Here is a 15,503-nt window from a genome sequence, read left to right as displayed (position 1 = left end):
AATGCACCTCCATATAGTATAATGTGCCACACAATTCATTGTTTAAAAAGAAATAAATAAATGCTCACCTCCCCTTGCTCCCCTGTGTGTGGTCTGAAGTGTCGCATATCGCCGTGTAGTGATGTCACCCCCCCTGCTACACTGAGACGTCAGATCTCAGACGCCAAGGGAAAATGATGGGGGAGGAAGCAGACGGCTTCCCTCCTCCATAATTGCTTTCAACTGTACCGGCATCCACAATGTGGATGTAGCTGAAAGTGTGATGCAGGAGGGCAGTGCTGGCTCTGGCACTGAGTCCCCCTGACTCACGTGCCCCATGGTGGCCTCGTGGTATGGCCCCATTGGCGATACACTTCTGCTTGCAGCCTATCACAGATTGGGAGTGCACAGAGTCAGTCAAGCATCGAGATGATGACTGTCATAAGTGGGGTTAAGAGTTATACAGATCAAAGGCTGGGGGCATTTATAGTGGCCAGAAATCCCACTATAAACAGGTAATTGAAGCAAATTATCTGATTAAGAGCAGACATGGAGTGTGTTTGAAGAGTAACTAACAGGTAGCTGTTAGTGTTGAGCGAACATGCTCGACACTGCTCGGTACTCGCCCGAGCATCACGCTACTCGGGATGTTCAGCGAGCACCGAGCATTTCCGGGTTACTCGGGCGGGAGCTCGGGTCTCCGCCCTGCATGTTTGGCGCTCTTTACAGAGCCAATGAACATGCAGGGATTGCCAGCCAGTCACTGTAATGCCGCAGCCATGTTGTTTGTGGGCATTACAGTGATTGGCTGGCCGCACAGCGTCACCTCGAGTATTTAAAACCGGGCGCCGCCATCTTGGACACTGTCGCTCCGGATCAGACAGTGTAGGGACAGCGCTGCTGATTTAGGGAGAGATATATCCTGCAAAATAGTTAGTGTAGGGTCTGTAAAGGCTGCCAGATCAAACAAACAGTCCTTCTCAGGACTAATATCCATCCCAGGTATATCAGGCAGGCAGGCAGGCAGGCTGTATAGGAGACGCAGTGGTTATACCAGCAAACGCTGCATTACAGTCCTGTGTGCTGCTCCTGCTGCTGAAATTGCTGGACTTAGCTCCAGGTCCCGGGGGCCAGGAAAAATCCTTTTTTTTATCTAAATCCTCTTTTTTTTTTCCTCCTTCACAATGTACAAATACCAATCTTATTAACCTTTTGGTGCCCCCCCCCCCAAAAAAAAAGTGTGCCTCTGATTTTTCAGACACAAATATATCTGTTGAAAATAGTCTGGTGTAGGCCAGAGAAATAGAAGTGTGGTTTTGCAGTTCTATGGGCCATTTGTATCTAAAAAAAACAGTTTGAGTGTGTCGCTCACTGTTCAGCCGCAAATATATATATATTTTAAAAAGCCTGGTATACACCAGTAAATTATTACTGTGGTTTTGATGTTCCACGGTAAAACATCTCTATTATCCTGTTTTTGGCATTTTTTGCAGTATAAAAATAATAATAGTGTCTCCCTGATTTTTCAGACACAAATATATCTGTTGAAAATAGTCTGGTGTAGGCCAGAGAGACAGAAGTGTGCTTTTGCTGTTCCACGGTAAAAAATCTCTATTATCCTGCTTTTTGCATTTTTTGCTGTAAAAAAAAAAAAATAGTGTCTCCCTGATTTTTCAGACACAAATATATCTGTTGAAAATAGTCTGGTGTAGGCCCGAGAAATACAAGTGTGGTTTTGCAGTTCCACGGTGCAAACCTCTGTATTATCCACTTTTGGGCCATTTGTATCTAAAAAAAACAGCTTGAGTGTGTCGCTCACTGTTCAGCCGCAAATATATATATATTTTAAAAAGCCTGGTATACACCAGTAAATTCTTACTGTGGTTTTGCTGTTCCACGGTAAAAAATCTCTATTATTCAGGTTTTGGTAGTTTTTTCCGTAAAGAAAACCAGTAGTGTCTCCTGACTGTTGTGACACAAAAATATATCTGTTGAAAATAGTCTTGTGTAGGCCCGACATCCCAGTGTGGTTCGCAGTTCCACGGGTCAAATCGCTGTACTATCCAGTTTTGGGCCTTTGGTATCTAAAAAAAAAAGCAGTTTGAGTGTGTCGCTCACTGTTCCGCCGCAAATATATATATATATATATTTTAAAAAGCCTGGTATACACCAGTAAATTATTACTGTGGTTTTGATGTTCCACGGTAAAACATCTCTATTATCCTGTTTTTGGCATTTTTTGCTGTATAAAAATAATAATAGTGTCTCCCTGATTTTTCAGACACAAATATATCTGTTGAAAATAGTCTGGTGTAGGCCAGAGAGACAGAAGTGTGCTTTTGCTGTTCCACGGTAAAAAATCTCTATTATCCTGCTTTTTGCATTTTTTGCTGTAAAAAAAAAAAAAATATAGTGTCTCCCTGATTTTTCAGACACAAATATATCTGTTGAAAATAGTCTGGTGTAGGCCCGAGAAATACAAGTGTGGTTTTGCAGTTCCACGGTACAAACCTCTGTATTATCCACTTTTGGGCCATTTGTATCTAAAAAAACCGTTTGAGTGTGTCGCTCACTGTTCAGCCCCAAATATATATATATTTTAAAAAGCTTGGTATACACCAGTAAATTATTACTGTGGTTTTGCTGTTCCACGGTAAAAAATCTCTATTATTCAGGTTTTGGTAGTTTTTTCCGTAAAAAAAAACAGTAGTGTCTCCTGACTGTTGTGACACAAAAATATATCTGTTGAAAATAGTCTTGTGTAGGCCCGACATCCCAGTGTGGTTTTGCAGTTCCACGGGTCAAATCACTGTACTATCCAGTTTTGGGCCTTTGGTATCTAAAAAAAAAGCAGTTTGAGTGTGTCGCTCACTGTTCAGCCGCAAATATCTCTATTTAAAAAAGTGTGTTATACCCCAGTAAACAATAACTGTGGTTTTCCTCTTCCACGGTTCTAATCTACTCTTTATTACCCTTTTTCCATTGATAGTGCAAGTGTAAGCTATTTTACTTCATTTACAATGGGCGAGGCGCGTGGCATGGGACGTGGAAGTGGACGTTCTGGTGATGGTTCGTGCAGAGGACGGGGCCGTGGCTAAGGTGAAAATGTGCCACAACCAACAGCCACATCTTCTCGCTCCCACTTCTTGACCGAATTACTAGGTAAGCACAGAACAACACCAGTATTGAGAACTGATCAGTGTGAACAGGTTATTAATTGGATAGCAGACAATACTTCCAGTTACCTGGGCACCACCACCTCCGGTCTGTCTTCCACACGGTCAACTCTTAGTAGCCGTGAGTCTCGACCGCATACTCCTCCTCACCCTGATGCTCCTTCCTCCCACCATGCCGAGTGTCGTCAGACAGCAAGTGATCCCACACTTGGACACTCTGAAGAGCAGTTCACTGGTCCATTTCCATATTTGGGCCCCTCGCCTGATACGCTTGAAGTGGTGGAAGAGGAGATCCCATGTTGCGATGCCCAAATATTTGAACAGCCACGGCCACAGGAAGTCGACATTGGCAATCTGTCAAAAGAGGTGGACGATGACGAGACACAATTGCCAGGAAGTGAGGAGGAGGATCGTGGTGCGCAAGTGGAAGAGGAGGAGGTGGTGGATGATCTAGTAACTGACCCAATGTGGAAGGAGGACATACAGAGTGAGGCCAGCAGCACACAGGGGGAGGGAGGCAGAGTACCCCAACAGGCAGGAAAAAGAAGTGTGGTGGCCGCAGACAGAAGGCAGGCAACCGTCCCCCATAACACCAACACGAGGGACGTTGCCAGTACAAGCGGTAGGTCTTCCAGAGTCTGGAATTTTTTTAAAGACTCTGCTGATAACCCCAAAAAGGCCATATGTTCCACCTGCCATGCCAGCATCAGCAGGGGTGGCAAAACTACCAGCCTGACCACCACCAGCATGATCAGGCACATGGCAGCAAAGCACCCAACTTTGTGGGGCGAAACCCAGGGTCCACGACCAGTGTCAGCGGGTGTCATCACTGCTTCTTCCACTGTTGTGCGTGCAATAGAACCCCCTGTTGTGTGTGCAAGGCAATCCTCTGTCCATACTGCATGTAAAGATGCCCCCTCCTCTCAGTCTTCGCTTGTTATGGCAGTTTCTCAAGAAACAGCATCAACGTCCATGTCCACGTCCCACCACAGCGTTCAATTGTCCTTATCCCAGACCTTTGAACGAAAGCGGAAATTCGCAGCTAACGCCCCACAGGCCACAGTCCTAAATTCGCACATTTCACGACTGCTTGCATTGGAAATGCTGCCTTTTAGGCTGGTGGAGACGGAATCCTTCCGAAATCTTATGGCGGTGGCCGTTCCTCGGTACTCGGTCCCCAGCCGACACTATTTTGCCCGGTGTGCCATCCCCGCACTACACAAGCAGGTGTCCCAAAGCATCTGCCGTGCCCTCAACAACGCAGTTACTGGGAGAGTCCACCTGACAACGGACACGTGGACAAGTGCTTGTGGCCAGGGACGGTACATCTCTCTGACGGCACACTGGGTAAACATAGTGGAAGCCGGTACCCAGGTTGACCTTGGGACGGAACACATCCTCCCCACACCGAGGATTGCGGGCCCTATGTCAGTCAGAGTTGCCCCCACAGTGTACAGCTCCTGCGCATCCTCCTCATCCTCCTCCTCCTCATGTTCAGCCTCCATCTCACATATCACCACATCAGTTACAAGCTGGAAGCATTGCAGTACTGCCTCCGCCAAGCGGCAACAAGCTGTGCTGAAACTCATAAGCTTAGGTGATAAACCTCACACTGCTTGTGGGTTGTGGACAGCTGTGAAAGAGCAGTCAGATCTGTGGCTGAGACCGCTGAACCTACATCCCGGCATGGTCGTGTGTGACAATGGCCGTAATCTGGTGGCGGCTCTGAGGCGAGGTGAGATCACACACGTACCATGCCTGGCTCATGTGCTTAACCTCGTGGTTCAGCGGTTTCTTAAATCGTACCCCGAGTTGCCAGATCTGCTCGTGAAAGTACGCCGCCTGTCAGCTCATTTTCGCAAGTCGGCTACAGCTTCCGCCGCCCTTGCTGTGTTGCAGCAGCGTTTGCAGCTTCCGGCACACCGACTGGTGTGTGATGTCCCCACACGTTGGAACTCTACCCTCCACATGTTGCAAAGGATTTGTGAGCAGAAGAGAGCAGTTGTGGAGTACCAGCTGCAACAAGGCCGTCGATATTCAGGTCAGACTCCACACATAAGACCTCAGGAGTGGACCTGGATGTCGGACATCTGTACCATCCTGACAAACTTTGAGGAGGCCACCAAGATGGTGAGTGGCGATGACGCCATCATTAGCGTCAGCATCCCACTTGTCTGTCTTTTGCAACGCTCTCTGCAGAGAATTAAAGAGGAGGCATTGCAGCCAGAGTATGATGAGATGGATCAAGAAGCCATAGCGGGCGATTACACACAGCCCAGCCTCATCTCATCCCAACGTGCATTGGGGGACAATGAGGGAGAGGAGGAGGAGGAGGAGGAGGAAGAACAGGAGCTGCTATCATGTGTTGTAGATGGTAGTACCTGTACAAGTGTCATACCGTCGGTTCAGCGTGGGTGGCCTGAGGACAGGGGGGAGGAGGAAGAGGAGGAGGAGGAGGAGAGCATGGTCAGTCGTCATCTTGGTGAGGACACGGAAATCTTGCCCGTTACCAGTCTGGCACGCATGTCTGACTTTATGTTACGCTGCCTTAACCGTGACCCTCGCGTTGTCAAAATGTTGGGTGACAGTCATTACTGGTTGGTGACACTTGTAGACCCCCGCTACAAGGAGAACTTTCACTCTCTTATTCCTGAGGTGAAGAGGTCTACAAAAATGGGGCAATACCAGAAGGCCCTTGCTGCAGAACTCTTAAAAAAATTCCCATCTGAACACGCTAGCGGCAGAAGTCACAGTTCGTTGCCCAACCAAGGCGTAGAGGCGAGAGAGATGCAACTCCAATCCAGCAGAGGCAGAGGAACACTGTCAAAGTTCTGGGACAGTTTTCTGACACCCGCCCAGTTTACAGGCCCTGAGGCACGGGGTACTCTCACAAGGAGTGGAAAGTTTCAAAAGATAGTGAGGGAGTACCTTGCCGATCGTACCAGCGTCCTCCGTGATTCCTCTGTGCCTTTTAATTATTGGGTATCCAAGCTGGACACTTGGAATGAACTCGCTCTGTACGCCTTGGAGGTCCTGGCCTGCCCTGCCGCTAGCGTGTTATCGGAGCGTGTTTTTAGTGCCGCTGGGGGAAATATAACTGATAAGCACACTCGCCTGTCAACTGACAATGCTGACAAGCTGACCCTTATCAAAATGAACAAGGGCTGGATTGGGCCAGACTTCTCATCACCACCAAATGACAGCAGAGTAACATAAAGTCAAATCCACTGTGTTATTTCGGGAGGTGTATTCACATGCACCGCTTCACACCCACACATGGGTATACGCTTCCTCGTTTCGGCTGTTTAATCTTCTTCTCCTTATCCTCAGCCGCCACCACCGCTATACCACCAGGGTGCCAGCATTGCAAGTTCCTCCGTCCTAATTTTTGGCATCTTTTGCTGGGAAAGCATAAGCAAATACCATGGGACACCCACTCCCCAATAATGGGACTTATGTTTGTAATATGCTGTACTGCATGGCTCTTGTAAGGGGCATTGCAAGTTGCTCCGTCCTAATTTTTGGCAGCTTTTGCTGGGAATGCATAAGCAAATACTATGGGAGACCCACTCCCCAATAATGGGACTTATGTTTGTAATATGCTGTACTGCATGGCTCTTGTAAGGGGCATTGCAAGTTGCTCCTTCCTAATTTTTGGCAGCTTTTTCTGGGAAAGCATAAGCAAATACTATGGGAGACCCACTCCCCAATAATGGGACTTATGCTTGTAATATGCTGTACTGCATGGCTCTTGTAAGGGGCATTGCAAGTTGCTCCGTCCTAATTTTTGGCAGCTTTTGCTTGCAAGGCATAAGCAAATACTATGGGACACCCACTCCCCAATAATGGGACTTATGTTTGTAATATGCTGTACTGCATGTGACGTGCCCCCTGGGCCGTGTGTACACGTGTGTGGTATACCCGGTGCCGGGTCTCTGGGGTCTGTTGTCTCCGTGGCGGTGACCCGGTCCCGTGGCTCAGGCTGGTCAAACCAGTGGCAATCTTTCTTAGGTTTTGAGGTTAATTGTCCGACTGCGCCACCCGTGGATTGCGGTCAGGGAGTACCACCGCTGCGAGGCAGACCGCTGAGGCTGGTGTTGTGTGCGCAGCATAAAATGGGATAACTCCCCTCGGGAGGAGTATAGCCTCAGGGCAGTGAGTGTGGATGATGGGGGTGATGGTGCATGAGCGCAGCAGGAATGACTCAGAGTCTTTGCAGTGCAGTTCAGGGTCTTTACTGATGATTATAAGGTAGACCCTCCCGGGAGTACTGGCTAGCATAAGAGGCCTGGTCAGTCTGTGAGCAAGCAGGAGTTCCCCTGGCCAGGTGGAGTTGTAGGCCTCCCCGTCTGTCTGCACTCTTCCTGGCTACCTTGCTGTAAGCGGTTAGAAGTAGCCCACGTCCCTGAGTGTACCGTGTAGTGCTCACCCGTATGGCTGGTGACTTGGGGCCTTCTGTTAGCCTCCGCTCCACGACGGCGGTGCTGGTCCCTTGCTTGTGACTGAGCCTCCAGGCTTCTATGGCCAGAGGACCTGAAATCCCCTGCCGGCTGGTTTCTGCTGCTGGATATATAAGTCCTCACAGCTTTGGACTCCTATGTCCGGTTCCTATTGTCTTCTGCCAGGGCGAGCTCTGCTCAGCTTCCAGCCCCTCGTCTTTAGCTCCTAGCTCCTACAGAGCTCCTTGCTGTTACTTTCCCGTGCTCTCACTCTGACTCTGACTGGTCTCTGTTCTCTGACTCACTCAACCCCACCCCAGATCCAGTTTATAAGGGCAGAATTCTCCCCTCCCAGGACTGGGGCAGGAGGATGTTGCATGTTTAAGGGATGCTGACCAGGAAACCTCCCACTTGCTCTCCGACGTAATCTCTATTACTGTGGTGACCAGACCCCTGGGGTGCCACACATGGCTCTTGTAAGGGGCATTGCAGTACCTCATAATTTTTGGAAAGCATTCCATTCACTGCTTAGGCCAACAGTGCACAGGAGACCCAGTTGCTATAAATGTAAAAAAAAGTTTAGTTAACGCCCTCTGACCTCCATGTCATTTCCAAGGGGCATTGGAGTGCCTCGAAATATTTGGTAGGCATTGCACTCACTGTATGCCCTATAACTGTGTAGCCGAACCGCTCCTTTTGTTACAGAAACATATCCTACAAGACATATCTGGTTGACTGGCCTGATATTGATGTGAATGGTCCCTGTTCCTCCTGCTCTTTCTCCTTTGCCACTACCTCATCCATCATTTATCACCTGAAGCTTTGTTTTAACGGGAGTCATAGAACTTGGATAGTAGCAGGAAAACATCCAGCAATCCTCGGAGGAGGTAGGATATGCGCCAAAATGCTGACCTCCTCAGGCCTAGCCGCTACTACATACATGCTTTTGCATTACAACAAAACAAAGCAGATGCTAACTTCTATCATCCTCATCATGCTCCTCACCTTGGCACTCTCAACTCCCCTGATGGAGAAGCCAGGGCCCACCGGAGGAGTCTGATAGTCCGGTGGTCTCGGCCAATGCGGCCCTAAAGCAGGCCAGGCTAATAAAAGTGTGGGAAAGGTTACCGGTACAAATAAGGGTGGCTGGGGACCGAGTATGGACACCCGGCCACCCCCTGGAGGCTGGGGAGCAAGCGGGGACACCCGGCCACCAGGCGGCTGGGGACTGAGTATGGATACTAGGCCGCCGACACAGCCATGGCGTGGTGGCCAGATTCCGCCTCCACATGCCTAAAAGGCCCAATTTAAAGTGCAAGCAAGCAAGCAGTTTGGTATTGCAGCCTGGGGGTGGGTGGGTGGCAGGCTGCATACTTGTGCTTGCATTGCAAGGAATGGGGGAGGTACAATTGAACACTGCCCTGGGACAAGGACTTGAATGGGGATAGTTGCAAGTCTGCAACGACAGGTGCAAGGTGGGAGGCATCTTCGCATGTACCATGAACAGGGGTTTGGCATGCACACACTACAGCGGAATAGGCTCTCCTTCCCACTAAATGCACTGGGGAGGGCACAGGTAATGTTTTGGTATACGCGCTTAATCTTATGTATAAGGCACACCAGGAAAAAATAGGGGCGGCTGGGGACTGAGTATGGATACCTCGCTGCCGAAGCAGCCATGAGGTAGTGGCCAGCTTCGGCCTCCTCTAAACTAAAAGGCCCAATTTCAAGTGCAAGCTAGCAGTATGAATTGCAGTCTGGGGGTGGGTGGGTGGCAGGCTGCACACTTACACTTGCATTAAAAGAAAACATAGCAGATGCTAACTTCTGTCATCATCATCATGCTCCTCACCTTGGCACTCTCAACTCCACCGATGGAGAAGTCAGGGCCCACCGGAGGAGTCTGGTTCTCTGGTGGGCTCGTCCAATGCTGCCTAAAGCAGGCCGGGCTAAGAAAAGTGTGTGGGGGGATGTTCCAAGGAGAAATGGGGGCGGCTGGGGACCGTTTATGGACACCCGACTGCCCCCAGGCGGCTGGGGACCATGTAGACTCTCGGCCGCGGGGCGGCTGGGGACTGAGTATGGACACCCGGCCGCCGGGCGGCTGTGGACTAAGTATGGATTCCAGGCCGCCAACACAGCCATGACGTGGTGGCCAGATTCCGCCTCCACATGCCTAAAAGGCCCAATTTCAAGTTCAAGCAAGCAAGCAGTATGGTATTGCAGCCTGGGGGTGGGTGGGTGGCAGGCTGCATACTTGCGCTTGTATTGCAAGGAATGGGGGAGGTACAATTTAACACTGCCCTGGGACTAGAACTTGCATGGGGATAGTTGCAAGTCTGCATCTTCTGATGCGGCAAGGATCACTTATGATGGGCACACTTTTAGACAGTGACCTGGGAGTCAGAGATGCTTCCAGGGGTCTTCCCCATGCTGTTCCCATGTCTTTTCAGCACTTTATGCATGTGTCACACAGCACATGGCCAGATGAGGTTGTAAAATGTTAAAATGACATTTCCCGGTGAATGCATTTGTCATAGTTGAAAGCAATACAAAAGTGCAAAAACGCATAAAAAATGCTACTTGTGAACATAGCCGAAGGTGTGGAGGACTATTTTTGTTTTTGGTCATTTATTTTAACTTATACACAAGTCTTTTCCCTGGAAAGGATGTTCCTTAAAATATTTCACAGGAAAAAAGTTTCACTTTTGTTTTATTGTGAGCCTGTAAAAGTGGCTTAATACCTCTGACCACGTTGTTGACAGCAGTGACCTGGGGGTCAGAAATGCTTCCTGGGGCGATCCCCATGCTGTCCCCATGTCATTTGAGCACGGTCACTATCGTTTTGGGCACTTGTTAGGCTTTTAAAAGACTGCCGGGGGTGCCACCGCAAAAATGCTCGAGTCTCCCATAGACTAACATTGGGCTCGTTGCTCGTGTCGAGCACCCGAGTATCACGGCGAGCTCGGCCCGAGCTTCGAGCACCCGAGTATTTTAGTGCTCGCTCAACACTAGTAGCTGTCAATGTTGTATAACCATTTGGGCCAGCAGATGTTTCCCTGTATGCCTCCACAGGCACATAGGTGTTAAAAGCAGGGGCTTCAATGCTTTCATTTTGTGCAGCCTTTCTGGCTCTACTGCATAGTCAGGACAAGGTAAATGAATATATATATATATTTTGTATTATAATTATAGTTTTACAGAATCCGTGAATATATGCATGATCAGGGAACATATTTGCATCTGTAGGTAAAATTGCAAAAGTTGGGTGATATCCTACAGTAGCGTAATATTTCATATTCATGTGTGTTATGTATAGAATACGGTACTTGAAGGATGTTCAGTAATTTAATGGCCATATTGTTTCTCTAGTAGGTTCCGGGGCAAAAATATGACCCACAGCAGAAATGAGGGCTAAAACTGGATTAGAATCGAATCTGATCAGCCGTGCTCCTCTTACCTCAGCTGAGGGAGGAGTCAGGGGTCTGGTGAGTAGAGATGAGCGGTGTTCGACTAGAACTGTTCGCCAATCTCAAATTCGAGCTGTTTTGGGCGGTGTTCGAGTTGTTCAACGAACCCGAACGATTTGCAAAAATTCGGCTGTTCGAGGTTATGTTCGATAACTGTTCGTGCACCAAAAGCGTGTCCTGCATGTCTGGCGCTATTTAGAGCACCAATCATGCAGGGATTGTCTGCCACTCACTGTAATGCCACAGCCATGGTGGTTGTGGCATTACAGTGATTGCCCAAATCGATGGGAATAGTGCTCACAGTGAAACATGAAAAGCCGGCAATTCAGCAGCGGCATACACCGGTACCCGACAATTTAGAACCGAAAGAATAGAGCTTCACACATAGATTAGATAGATAGAAACATGTCAGTCAAATATATATGAAGTACAGTGACAGTGTTGCTTACTGTACTTGTCATTTAGTGTAAAGGATTTATTAAAAAAAATAATTGTGTTTTCATGCACCGTCTCTCTAAAAAAGCCGGCCGGCAATTCAGCAGCGGTTCCCGACAATTTAGAATAGAGGGAATAGAGAATCACACATAGATTAGATAGATAGAAACATGTCAGTTACATGTATATGAAGTACAGTGACAGTGTTGATTACTGTACTTGTCATTTAGTGTTAAAAAAAAGGATTTAATTAAAAAAAAATTGGCGTGGGGTTCCCCATAATTTTAGGCTCTAGCGGAGGTTAAGCAGACAGCTGGGGCAGATGTTTGAAGCCTGGGAAGGGGTAAAACCCACAGAGCTTCCCAGGCTACTAATATCAGCCCCCAGCTGAATACCTAGCCTTTACTAGCTATTAAAATGGGGGACCCCCCCAAAATAATGACGTGGGGTCCCCCCTAATTTAATAGCTAGCAAAGGCTAGGCAGACAGCTGGGGGCTGACATTAATAGCCCAGGAAGGGTGCCATGAATATTGGCCCCCTCCCAGGCTAGAAACACCAGCCGTCAGCCGCCCCAGAAATGGCGCATCCATAGGATGCGCCAATTCTGGCACTTAGCCTCGCTCTTCCCACTGCCCTGTAGCGGTGGCAGTGGGGTAATAGGGCTGGGGTTGATGTCAGCTTATAATGCCAGCTGACATCAAGCCCAGGTTAGTAATGGAGAGGCGTCTATAAGACACCCCCATTACTAACCCCATAGTCAAAGTTAAAAAAAAACACAAACACCCAGAATAAAGTCCTTTAATTGAAATAAAGACACAATTCTTTATTGTTCTAAATTAAACCATACTTACCATCACGCCCATTCCAGTTGAAGCCAACGATCCCCTGCAATAAAAGAAAAATAATAAAGCAACATCATCCTTACCTTTCCATGGTTCCCACGACAGCTTCAGCTCTGCTACATCGAGATGACAGGCTGGACCGCAGCAGAACGCTGCCATCCAGCCTGTCATCCCGCAGACACTGAGAAGCGCAGGCTTGCTTGCACTCCTCAGCGTCTCTCTGTGACGGCATCCAGATGAGCCGAGTTCATGTCCAATGAACTCGGCTCACCTCATGCACATCACTGACAGCGTGGGAAAATTCTCCTGCACTCAGCGCTTCAGCGTGAGAATTCTCCCACGCTGTCAGTGAAGTGCAAGAGGTGAGCCGAGTTCATTGGACATGAACTCGGCTCATCTGGATGCCGTCACAGAGAGACACTGAGGAGCGCAAGCAAGCCTGCGCTTCTCAGTGTCTGCGGGATGACAGGCTGGATGGCAGCTTTCTGCTGCGGTCCAGCCTGTCATCTCGATGTAGCAGAGCTGAAGCTGTTGTGGGAACCATGGAAAGGTAAGGATGATGTTGCTTTATTATTTTTCTTTTATTTCAGGAGATCTTTGGCTTCAGCTGGAATGGGCGTGATGGTAAGTATGGTTTAATTTAGACCAATAAAGAATTGTGTGTTTATTTCAATTAAAGGACTTTTTTCTGGGTGTTGTGTTTTTTTTAAATACTTTACTAGAAATTCATGGTGGTCATGTCTAATATTGGCGTGACTCCATGAATTTCGGGCTTAGGGCCAGCTGATAATGCCAAGCTTGCCCTAACCCCTTTATTACCCAGTGAGCCACCGCACCAAGGCCCTGGATGAGTTGGGTACAGCGCCAGAAGATGGCGCTTCTATGAACGCGCCATTTTCCGGGGTGGCTGCGGACTGCAATTTGCAGCGGGGGTGGCCCAGAAAGCTTGGGCCTCCCTGCGCTGCGGATTCCAGCCCCCAGCTGCCTAGTTGTACCTGGCTGGACACAAAAACAGGGCGAAGCCCCACGTCAATTTTCTTTAAGTTATTTCATAAAATAATTAAGAAAAAAAGGGCTTCCCTATATTGTTGTGTCCGGCCAGGTACAAATAGGCAGCTGGTGGTTGGGGGCAGCCCGTTCCTGCCTGCTGTACCTGACTGGACACAAATATAGTGCGAAGCCCCGCGTCAATTTTTTTAAAATTATTTATTGAATTTCCTGAAATAATTGAAAAAAATTGAAGTGGGGCTTCGCACTATATTTGTGTCCAGCCAGGTACAGCAGGCAGGAACGGGCTGCCCCCAACCACCAGCTGCCTATTTGTACCTGGCCGGACACAACAATATAGGGAAGGCCTTTTTTTCTTAATTATTTCATGAATTTCATGAAATAATTAAAAAAAAATACGTGGGCTTCGTCCTATTTTTGTGTCCAGCCAGGTACAACTAGGCAGCTGGGGGCTGGAATCCGCAGCGCAGGGAGACCCAAGCTTTCTGCCCCCCCCCCCCCCGCTGCAAATTGCAGTCCGCAGCCACCCCGGAAAATGGCGCGTTCATAGAAGCGCCATCTTCTAGCGCTGTATCCAACTCATCCAGGGCCCTGGTGCGGTGGCTCACTGGGTAATAAAGGGGTTAGGGCCAGCTTGGTATTATCAGCTGCCCCTAAGCCCGAAATTCATGGGGTCACGCCAATATTAGACATGACCGCCATGAATTTCTAGTAAAGTATTTAAAAAAAATCACAACACCCAGAATAAAGTTCTTTAATTGAAATAAAGACACAATTCTTTATTGTTCTAAATTAAACTATACTTACCATCACGCCCATTTCAGCTGAAGCCAACGATCTCCTGCAATAAAAGAAAAATAATAAAGCAACATCATCCTTACCTTTCCATGGTTCCCAGGACAGCTTCAGCTCTGCTACATCGAGATGACAGGCTGGACCGCAGCAGAACGCTGCCATCCAGCCTGTCATCCCGCAGACACTGAGAAGCGCAGGCATGCTTGAGCTCCTCAGTGTCTGGCTGTGACGGCATCCAGATGAGCCGAGGTCATGTCCAATGAACTCGGCTCACCTCATGTCACTGACAGCGTGGGAAAATTCTCCTGCACTCAGCGCTTCAGCGTGTGAATTCTCCCACGCTGTCAGTGACGTACATGAGGTGAGCTGAGATCATTGGACATGAGCTCACCTCATGCACGTCACTGACAGCGTGGCAAAATTCTCCTGCACTCAGCGCTACAGCGTGAGAATTCTCCCACGCTGTCAGTGACGTACATGAGGTGAGCTGAGATCATTGGACATGAACTCGCCTCATGCACGTCACTGACAGCGTGGAAAAGTTCTTACGCTGAAGCGCTTAGTGCAGGAGAATTTTCCCACGCTGTCAGTGACGTGCATGAGGTGAGCCGAGTTCATTGGACATGACTTCGGCTCATCTGGATGCCGTCACAGCCAGACACTGAGGAGCGCAAGCATGCCTGCGCTTCTCAGTGTCTGCGGGATGACAGGCAGGATGGCAGCTTTCTGCTGCAGTCCAGCCTGTCATCTCGATGTAGCAGAGCTGAAGCTGTCCTGCGAACCATGGAAAGGTAAGGATGATGTTGCTTTATTATTTTTCTTTTATTGCAGGAGATCGTTGGCTTCAGCTGGAATGGGCGTGACGGTAAGAATGGTTTAATTTAGAACAATAAAGAATTGTGTGTTTATTTGAATTAAAGGACTTTATTCTGGGTGTTTGTGTTTTTTTTTTAACTTTGACTATGGGGTTAGTAATGGGGGTGTCTTATAGACGCCTCTCCATTACTAACCTGGGCTTGATGTCAGCTGGCATTATAAGCTGACATCAACCCCAGCCCTATTACCCCACTGCCACCGCTACAGGGCAGTGGGAAGAGCGAGGCTAAGTGCCAGAATTGGCGCATCCTATGGATGCGCCATTTCTGGGGCGGCTGACGGTTGGTGTTTCTAGCCTGGGAGGGGGCCAATATTCATGGCACCCTTCCTGGGCTATTAATATCAGCCCCCAGCTGTCTGCCTAGCCTTTGCTAGCTATTAAAATAGGGGGGACCCCACTTCCTTTTTTTTGGGCGGCCCCCATTTTAATAGCTACTAAAGGCTAGGTATTCAGCTGGGGGCAGATATTAGTAGCCTGGGAA

This window comes from Phyllobates terribilis, unplaced genomic scaffold, assembly GCF_046119375.1.
Source record: "Phyllobates terribilis strain yellow unplaced genomic scaffold, ASM4611937v1 Scaffold_3__8_contigs__length_932513732, whole genome shotgun sequence".
Lineage (NCBI taxonomy): Eukaryota > Metazoa > Chordata > Amphibia > Anura > Dendrobatidae > Phyllobates > Phyllobates terribilis.
The sequence above is the reverse complement of the archived record's forward strand: the minus strand, read 5'-3'. Positions refer to the sequence as shown.